This window comes from Rhinolophus hipposideros (assembly GCF_964194185.1).
Source record: "Rhinolophus hipposideros genome assembly, chromosome: 16".
Taxonomy (NCBI): domain Eukaryota; kingdom Metazoa; phylum Chordata; class Mammalia; order Chiroptera; family Rhinolophidae; genus Rhinolophus; species Rhinolophus hipposideros.
The window spans coordinates 57,476,087-57,485,441 of record NC_138062.1 but is presented as its reverse complement, the minus strand read 5'-3'; positions in this window follow the sequence as shown (position 1 = coordinate 57,485,441).

Here is a 9,355-nt window from a genome sequence, read left to right as displayed (position 1 = left end):
TGGAGTCCACTGGGAATTCCTCCTCCAGCAGTGGCTGGGAGGGAGGGAGGGAAGGAGAGAGGCTGAGGCCAGAACAGGACAGTGGACAGAGTGTGGGCTGTAATCCCAATCTTGACCCTGGAAATTCCTCAGAAAGGAGCTTATCCTGCCTGGGCTTCAGTGTTCCCATCCACCCAGTGAGGTTGTTCTCAGGATTAGATGACTGAGGGTAGAACGCTTAGAAATGTTCCTGAAGCAGTCACTCACTAATTGGCTATGCTGAGAGAATATTTAGAAAGAAGTGCAATTTCACTCCTCCAAGAAAAGCAAATAAAAACAAAAGGAGAGGTAGGAAAATCAACTGCTAAGTGACAGATGGTCTTCTAGGTACTTGATTTAAAAAACAGAATGCTTCCCTTCTCATATGATGTTATCTCACATTTTACAGACGAGGAAACTGAGGCAGAGGAAGGATTGGTGACTTCCCTGAGAATACACAGTGGAAATGGCAGGATTCGAACCCAAGCCACTCATGCTATTGTCCACGGACCATGCATCTTATATAATCATCAGATTTCAGATGGAGATTTTAAAGGTGGCTAATAGCAAATTCCAGATGGATCTCCCCTCCTAGAAAAAATTAAAAAGAGAAAGAAACTATAAAACTACTAGAAGAAAACATGGGAGTTAGTAATAATAATAATCCTAGTTTGTTGAAGCATGACATTAAACCCTGAAGCCTTTAATTAAAAGATTAGTAACTGACTACAAATATAAAATTATTGTACACACACACACATACACACACACATACTAGAAGGTCAGTAGACAAAGTCAGGGAAACTTTTCTAAGACATGATAGACAAAAGGCGTCTTCTTAATTTGTAAAAAGCTTCCAGAAATCAACAAGGACCAACAGGCCAGTAGAAAAAGAGGCAAGGAAATACAAGTGTCTTCTAAGCATACGCGAGGAAGCTCATTCTTACTCATAGTAAACTAGATATAAAATAAAACCACCATGAAATACCTTTGTAAATTAAATATATGAGGTTGCTGAGGATGACAAATTTTTACAATTCACTGTGTGGCTGGGGTTTAGGGAAGAGAGCCAGCTCATGCATTGGGGTTCACAGTATGAAATGGTGTAATCTGTTCAATAATATCTATTGCAATGACAAGCCAGCTATGTCCCTCTGGGAATCTACCTGTGTGTCCAAGGACAGATTTTTGCACAATGCCTGTGCTGAGTAATTACATGTCATCCACAGCAAAGCATGAGGCTAGGTCATTGAACAAAGGAGGGAAACTAAGGCCCACAGAGGGGACATGGTGAAATGGAGCGTGCACTCTCTCCAAGGAAGGTGGGCAAGCTGGCTCTACCTGCAGTACTGGGTCACCACGGCCCCACCATTTCCCTTGTCAGGCTAAGCTCCCGGCCTTAACGTGTCACACACCTGTTGGTGGCTAGAACAGATCAGAGCAAGGCCCAGGGACACTCGGCTTTAACATATGGAGGCCAAGCCGGCCACGCTGAGCCCTGTGAGTGTTGGGTGCCAGCTCCAATTAATTGTGACTTTCTCATTAAGCCGTTAGGAAAAGCCAGGTGGCTGTGGGCAGCAGGCCCTCTGTCTGGGCCGCTGGATTAGAGAAATCATGATTTTCGCCTGGAGACACTATTATCTGTCATGGGCAATTATGGAAGAGCCAGACGGACGGGGACAAGCTGGAGAATCTGAGTTCTGGAACCTGGAGGCTCAGAACCATGGTTCACCGAAATTGCAGACTCCCAGCACCTTGGAAGGCCTGGCATTCTAAACCCTCAGAAGATTCATAATCAGAGGGCCCGCCCGTAGGAGGGTCAGGTTTCAAGTGGGAATTGCTTCTGGCTGTTTTAGCGGCAAAGGAATGCTAGAGAAGGTTCTGAGGGAGTTCAGACTATCAATGGGAAGTGAGAAGAATGGGTAATTACAAAATAGGCCAGAGTGCAGGGGTCTTCTGAGTACCTGCATCCCCCCAATACTGCAGGCAGATTGGAAGGGAGGGTGGGTACTGTGCCAACTTGCCCCTACGGGTGACCTATCCACTGAACTTGGCCAAATTCTGGAAGCACAGGTCCTTAGTTTCTTGTGACATAGAGGTTTCTTATCTAGATTTATCCCCTCTCAAACTGCAAGCCCAGAGGCAAACACAATGTTTGTGTTTTTTTTTTTAAAAGAAAAGAATTGGTAAATGAGTGTTTCCTTACAAGAAGTTGGAGCTCACTGGGCCCCCAGTCCAAGTGGCAATCGTGGGCCCTCCGTAGATGGGACGTGAATTCCCTACTATCCCTACCAGGTCTGATGATAAGTCCCAAAGGCTAAGTTTGCCCTCCCCGGACCAGTAATGGTCCAGTACAATACTAACATTTTGTATCCTTGTTTTGAGCAAGAAAGTGAGTCCCAGGGCAGCTGTTTGCCAAGGTCCCCCCAGGGAGAGGCTGAAAAGGCTTTGGAAAAAAGCAAATGGACATTCCTCTATGCTTTACAGTTATCCCATTGGGTCCCCGTCACCAACCCTATGAGGTCGGTACTGTTGTTCTCCCATTTCTCAGAAGAGAAAACTGAGGCTGGGAGAGGGAACTCACATAGGAAGCTGGAGCAGAGACCCTGGAACACGGCAGGAGTGAGTTGGCAGGAGGGCTCAGGTGTCTCTTGACTGGAGTGGTGCCAAAAGGAGAATGTGGTGTGGAGAGGGTGGCTTTAAAAAGGGCATGGGGAAGAGTTTGGATTTTCTTCTAAGGGCAATGAGGAGCCATGGGAGGGTTTGGAGTAAGGGAGTGGCATGATCTAATTTGTATATTAGAAAGGTCCCTGACAGCGTGGAATCTGTTTTAGAAGATGGATACATTGATTTTTAGCTAAGAAAGGCCTTGTCTAGGTCAGAGTGCTCTTTATGCTAAGCTATGTTCATAGCTCTACTTGGGCCTATCTGTCCCCCTCCAGGGAAACTTCATAAGGAATTCATTGCTAGGATGTCTGGCAAATGAGAGTTCATGGGTGGTCCCTATTGGTAAATTGTTATTCCAGTCTAGCTCTATTAGAAACAAAGGCTATTTTCCACCAACATGTTCAAAAGTGGCATTCTTCATATATAAAGAGTTGTTAGAAAAAAATAAGAGATACATGCAAAGAACATGGATACCACTTTGAACACATATAAGACATTAGGTGGGAAATTGTAAAATAAAGACTAACATGAAAAAGTGTTTAACCCCCTAGGATTCTCCCTACTGTAGTATTCAACAAAGGTGTCTGATAATATTCAATTTCATGAGGGTGCAAGGCAATGGGCACTCACATCCGTTGCTGGTATGTTAGTACCATCTTTCTGGAGGGTAAACTGGCAATGTGTATTGAAAGCCTTTGACGGATAATAACTAATTATGACTCACCTTTGTTGAGTGGCAAATCAATTTCATTTAATATGTTTTCCCCACTAGAGCAGAAGCTCCTGTAAGGCAGGGGTTTTGTCTGTTTTGTTCACTGCTGAGTCCCCAGTGCCTGGAACAGCACCCAGCACAACCTCATCTACTTATTTTTATGTACACTGGATGTTTGAGAACCCCTGAGCTAGACGAAAAGGGAAGTTTTTGTGCAGACATCTGAGCATCCACCTTGTTAGGTCTTTAAGACAACCTTTAAATCCTTAGAGGTGAGTGGAGAATCCTCCACTGACCCATGGGTTAATGGATGTGCTTGTAGTTATAAGGATTAAATGAGATGATCTCTGACACTTATTGAGTCCATAGGATGTGCCAGACAGTGTTGGAAGAGCTTTATAAAAACTCATTTAATCACTTAACAGCAAAGCTATGAGGTAGGTGTTAATATCAGGTCCATTTTACAGATGAGGAAACTGAGTCCCCAGCATGAAAGCAGCCCCCTAGCTAGGGCCTGGCATACAGTAGGTGCTTACGTTCAGTAGAACCTAAATCTTGCTCAGTCAGCCCTGTGAATACCTGTTCTTGTCTCTCCAGGGAGCTTTTCCCCGCGGGTTCCATGAAAGACTCTGGGTACCATAAGTACTGTATGAATGTGTCAGTTCTCAAATTCCTTGGGTGACTCAATGCAGAGCTGCCAGGGAAGATGAGAGGGTAGTGGCAGGTTTCTGGGGGCGTGGAGACATGACACACACACACAGTCACCCCTTCTCCCCAGACACACACAAGGGCACAAGGAAACATACACCCCGAGACAAATGCAGACACACCCACTTCAAAACAGATACACATACCACCAGACCAATGTAAACACAGCCCAAGACACATGCAGATATGCACACGGGACCTACACACACAATCCAGGGCTTTGACCTGAGGTGGCCAGGTTAGGGTGGCTCCCCCTGCTCCAGCCTGCACCTTTTCCCTCCTCCCTGGGGCACAGGGCTTCCTGCTGAAGCGATGGTGGACCAATGGGGGAACCGCTGGTCTAGAGAAAGGGACTTGGGCAGCAGGAGCGTGGCTCTCGGGCGCCACCTGGTGGGCACAGGGGACGGGGACATGGCAGCCCAGCAGCTCAACACCTCTGGGTCCCTGGGTGTCTATTTCTGTGTCTCAGTCTCCTCTTTTTCTTTCTGTGTCCGTCTCTGTCTTTCTCTGCAGCTCCCTCTTCTTCTGTGTCTCTCCATCTTTCTCTTCTTTTTTTCTCCCTCGCTCTCCCCCACCTCCAGAGCCCAAGGTCTCTTCCATAACTGAGCTGGGCACCTCAAAGACCTCCAAAGACCCCTCCCTGTGCACCCCTTATTAGCCGCTTCCTCTGTGTCCTGTCCCAATGGCATGAGCCTGGCACTTCCTGCCACCCCATGGGCTGTCATGATGACTCATTCTGCGTGGGGTGTGATGACCAACCTCATCAGCTTTGCCTGCGGGCCACGCCTACCTCTTGAGTTCCAGTCTTTGGGGAGAGGACCTCATGCCTGGAGGAGCATGTGGTCCCCCTGCTGTGCCTTTCTCCAAACAGAGCCTGGCCCATGCGCCCACTTTGGCTTACCCCTTCCCCAGGGCTGGCTGCTGTTGACTTCCTGAAGGTGGGAAGTACTAGATGCATTGGGGGGGTGGCAGTGGGGACAGTGAGGATTTGGACCCCCAAGCAAGGAAGGCCCCAGATACAGAGAGAGAGAGAGAGAGAGAGAGAGAGAGAGAGAGAGAGAGAGAGAGAGAGAGAGAGGAGAGAGAGAGAGAGAGAAATGAGTCATACTTGAACTCTGATAGGAGGGTGGGGATCTTCTCAATGGAAAACCTACCATGGCCCCCATCACGTGTGGGCGGGTAGCCTGATCCAACCAGCCTGGACGCAGAGGCCACCCTGACTCCACATTTCCCTTGTTCCCACTACTCAGTTACTCTAAGATGCCATACCTTTTCATTCCTGGAGGGCTACTGCATATTCTGTTCCCTCTCCCAGAATGCCCTTCCAGTCACCTCCTCCAGGAAGCCAGCCTTATTCTACCTCTCCTTGAGACCATCTGTTTGAGACCAGCTCCAGAGCAGCAGTTCTGTCTTAGTTATGGTCATGGCTGTGTCCCTGGCACAGAGCCTGGCACACAGGAAATGCCCAAGAAGGTTTTGCTAAATGAATAAGCTTCTAGAAAAGGCTCAGAGGCATGCTCTTGAGCCCCGATCTCTGATCTTGCCTTGCTAGGGTGAGGGGCACTTGGCTAAGTGGGCATCTTCCCTCTCTGTGCCCTGTTTCCCCCGAGACGGGACGAAGAGACATTTTCTGGGCCACGTGTGAAATCTATCCTGCTGGGCCTCATTTCAGCCGAGTCTGTAAATATTTGGTCCACAGTGGCCGGCAGCATCTACACAGGAGAAGCTTCAGCGCCTTTTATGAGCCTCCCCATGGGGCCCAACTCGAGGTTTCTGTGGCTGGGTATGTGGGGCGCCCTGGCCGCTTCACAGCTGGTTGGCACAGGGTGGGTAAGACACCGGGACAGGAAGATGCCGCAAGATGGCATCAGCAGCTCCCAGCACTTAACCCCACAGCATGCAGCATTCAAGAGGCTGACCCAGGGCCTCTTGTTTTAAAAATTGCTAATGCAACATTATAGATTATAGCCATGATGGAAACAGATGCCAAGTGGACCCTTTTCCCCAAGTCCGAAGGCCACGCTTAATCTTTCCAGGGAGACGTTTCTGGCAAGGAGGCAAAAGGCTCAATCTGGACTTGGCTCTGTGGAAGAATTAACAGCAACTAAAACGATTTGCTAAGCGCCTACTATATGCAGATGTTGTGCAAAACACTTTAAATGCATCATCTGTTTGCCTCCTCAGACTCACCCTGCCTATTTTACAATGAAAAAACTCAGAGGGGTTCAAGGTCACCAGCTCAAGGTCATCCAGGTAGCAAAGGGCAGAGCTGGCATTGGAATCCACCCACCTATCTTGGTCTCAAGTCACTCCAGCCTCCCCGACAGGGGCACCACCCCAGCCCTTCTCTACCGTCAGCACTTAAAAATGTGCGGCATCCCAGGAGTGGCTGAGGGTAGGGCCTGGATCAGATCGACAGGTCTGGTCTGGGGCCTGGGAACCTGCATTTTTAAGAAGCACCTCCATCCACTGCCAGGTAACCCTTGCTAGATGTGTTCCTCAGTGTTTTCTGAGTAACGACAGCCTTACTACTGCATGTGTCCTAACGTGTTTGCAGTGCTCCCTCTGACTCTCAGCAGGGGTTGTCTGCCACCTGGTGTTCCCTAAAGACAAGACGCAAGGATCTGGAGACATCATCACACTTTAAACTACTGCTTCCCCGAAAGTAAGACCTGGCCGGACCATCAGCTCTAATGCGTCTTTTGGAGCAAAAATTAATATAAGACCCGGTCTTATTTTACTATAAGACAGGGTCTTGTCTAACATAATATAATACCGGGTCATATTAACTTTTGCTCCAAAAGTCACATTAGAGCTGATGGTCTGGCTAGGTTTTATTTTCGGGGAAACATGGTAGAATTTTGTACCAGACCTCGAAAGAGCCAACAGGCCATACAAGGGATGAAGCAATCGGAAAACTTGAAAATACTGGATTACTATGTCTTTTATTTCTCCTCTTCATAGACTCGATAAGCATATACTGTGTCTACTACATTCCAGGTGAACTGTCTTTATTTTCTGCTTTTTGATGCTTTGACATCTGGCCTCATCCTGGCTCACCGTCCTGGACCAAGTGACCAAGGTAGGGATGGTCTTACTTCTCAGGGGAGACCCCACCCCTCCACCTACAAGCCACTTAAAAGGCACCATATCCCCACCAACCGACGACTCTGTGGCTGTTTTTTTAAAAAAAATCAAAAGGCTTTTTTATAACGTTGCATCTGAAATTATTTGACTAAAAGTAACACATGCAATTTAAGCCTGGCAATCATCGCACAGGCTTGGGAATTCCTGCAAAGTGAGAAAATTTAACCTAGGATCTGTTTTGAAATGTAATGAAATCTTTATGAATACAAAATTTAGCAATTGATAAAGTTGACACATTTTTTAGATGTGGAGACATTTGATAAAGTATTAATTCTGATTTTACAGTTTTCTTTTTGTATTTGTGGAGGCGATAATTATTCTTCCTCCTCCCTGCAGGCCTCATGTTTTACAGGTCTCCCGTAAAGCACGAGCACTGTAGGCCCTATTGCTGCAGGGCCTCCCAGTACCTGTCAACACTTATTAAGCACTTACTGTATGCCAGGAGCAATTCTGAGCTTTATATTAACTAATTTAATCAGAGCAGAGACTCTCTATGGTAAATATTATTATTCTTCCCTCCTTTCAGTTAAGGAAGCCAAAGTGGAGAACTGTAACTCCCTGTAGGCAGACAGGCAGGTTGATTCCAAGCTGTCTGGCTCCCGAGCCTGCCCTCCCAGCTTCCACCTGCTCTCCCAGCGTCCACCCAGCGTCTACCCTGGTGGTTCTCACTCCTCATACTTAATAGACCCTCTACCTTTAAAAATATTTTTACATTGTGACAAAATACACATGAAACGTGACCATTTTTAAGTGTACGGTTTAACCTGTTAAGCACAATCACGCTGTTGTGCAGCCATTGCCACCAGCCATCTCCAGAACTTTCCATCTCCCCAAACTGACACTCTGTCCCCATTAAACACTCACTCCCCTCCCCTCCCCCAGCCCCTGGCAGCACCATCTACTTCCTGTCTCTATGAATCTGACTCCTCTGGGGACCTCCTGTGAGTGGAATCACACAGTATTTGTCCTTTCGTGTCTGGCTTATTCCACTCAGTATAATGTCCTCACAGTTCATCCATGTTGTAGCAGGTGTCAGAGTGTCCTTTTTAAGGCTGAATAATACTTCACTGCATGGGTGCCCCCCATTTAGTTTATCCATACCACTACACAGGATGGCTGTGTAAGATGGCTATTATAAAACAAACAAAACCAGAAAATAACAAGTGTTGGCGAGGATGTGGGGAAATTAAAACACTTGCCCATTGCTGGTGGGAATGAAAAATGGGGCAGCTGCCACGGAGAACAGTCTGGCCGTTCCTCAAAAGTTAAACAGAGTTACTGTCTGACCCAGCAACCACTCTTAGGTATCTACCCAGGAGAATGGAAAACAGCAAGTAAATACGTGTACACCCATCTTCATGGCAGCATTATTCACAGGAGCCAAAAGGTGGAAACAACCCAAGTACACAACAGCAGCCCCTTTTATAACACGTATTTTGTTCGACCTCCCTTTCCTCTCCTGAAATAAAAATCAGAGCGAATGTAACCTAACTACACACAATTTATAAAAAAGAATAACCTAACCAAAATGAGGCTTTATCAGGTACAGACAGATGGAAGAAATAAAAAGAATGTCTGATACTGTCTAATCCAGCCTGTAAGTGCTGGGCACGAGCCCCAATTTCGCCCCGAGCACGAAGAAATACTCCGAGGACCTATTCAAATGGCACCAATCACGAATGGATGGAATCAGCGGGGAGGCATTTAGACCCCAGCAGCTCTGCTCACAGAAATGGTGAACAACTCTCAGTAAGGTTCTGAACTGAACGATGAGGAATTTGCTCAATTTACCCAGAAGTGGCATCCCTGGAAAAATCTGTATGTATGAAAACTGAAGAGTACTATTAGGGGGGAAACTGTCTCTCTAAATTTATGTTGAAGTGCTGTCCCCCAGGACCTCAGAATGTGACCCCATTTTGGAGACAAGTCCTTTCCAGAGGTAAAGTGTCATTAGGGTGACCCTAATCCAGTATGCCTGTGTCTTTATAAAAAGGGGACACACACATAAGGAGGCTGGGTGAAGGAGGCTGGATGAAGGTGGGGGTAACACTTCTACAAGTCAGGGAACACCAGATTGCCAGCGGTCACCAGAATCCGGGAGAG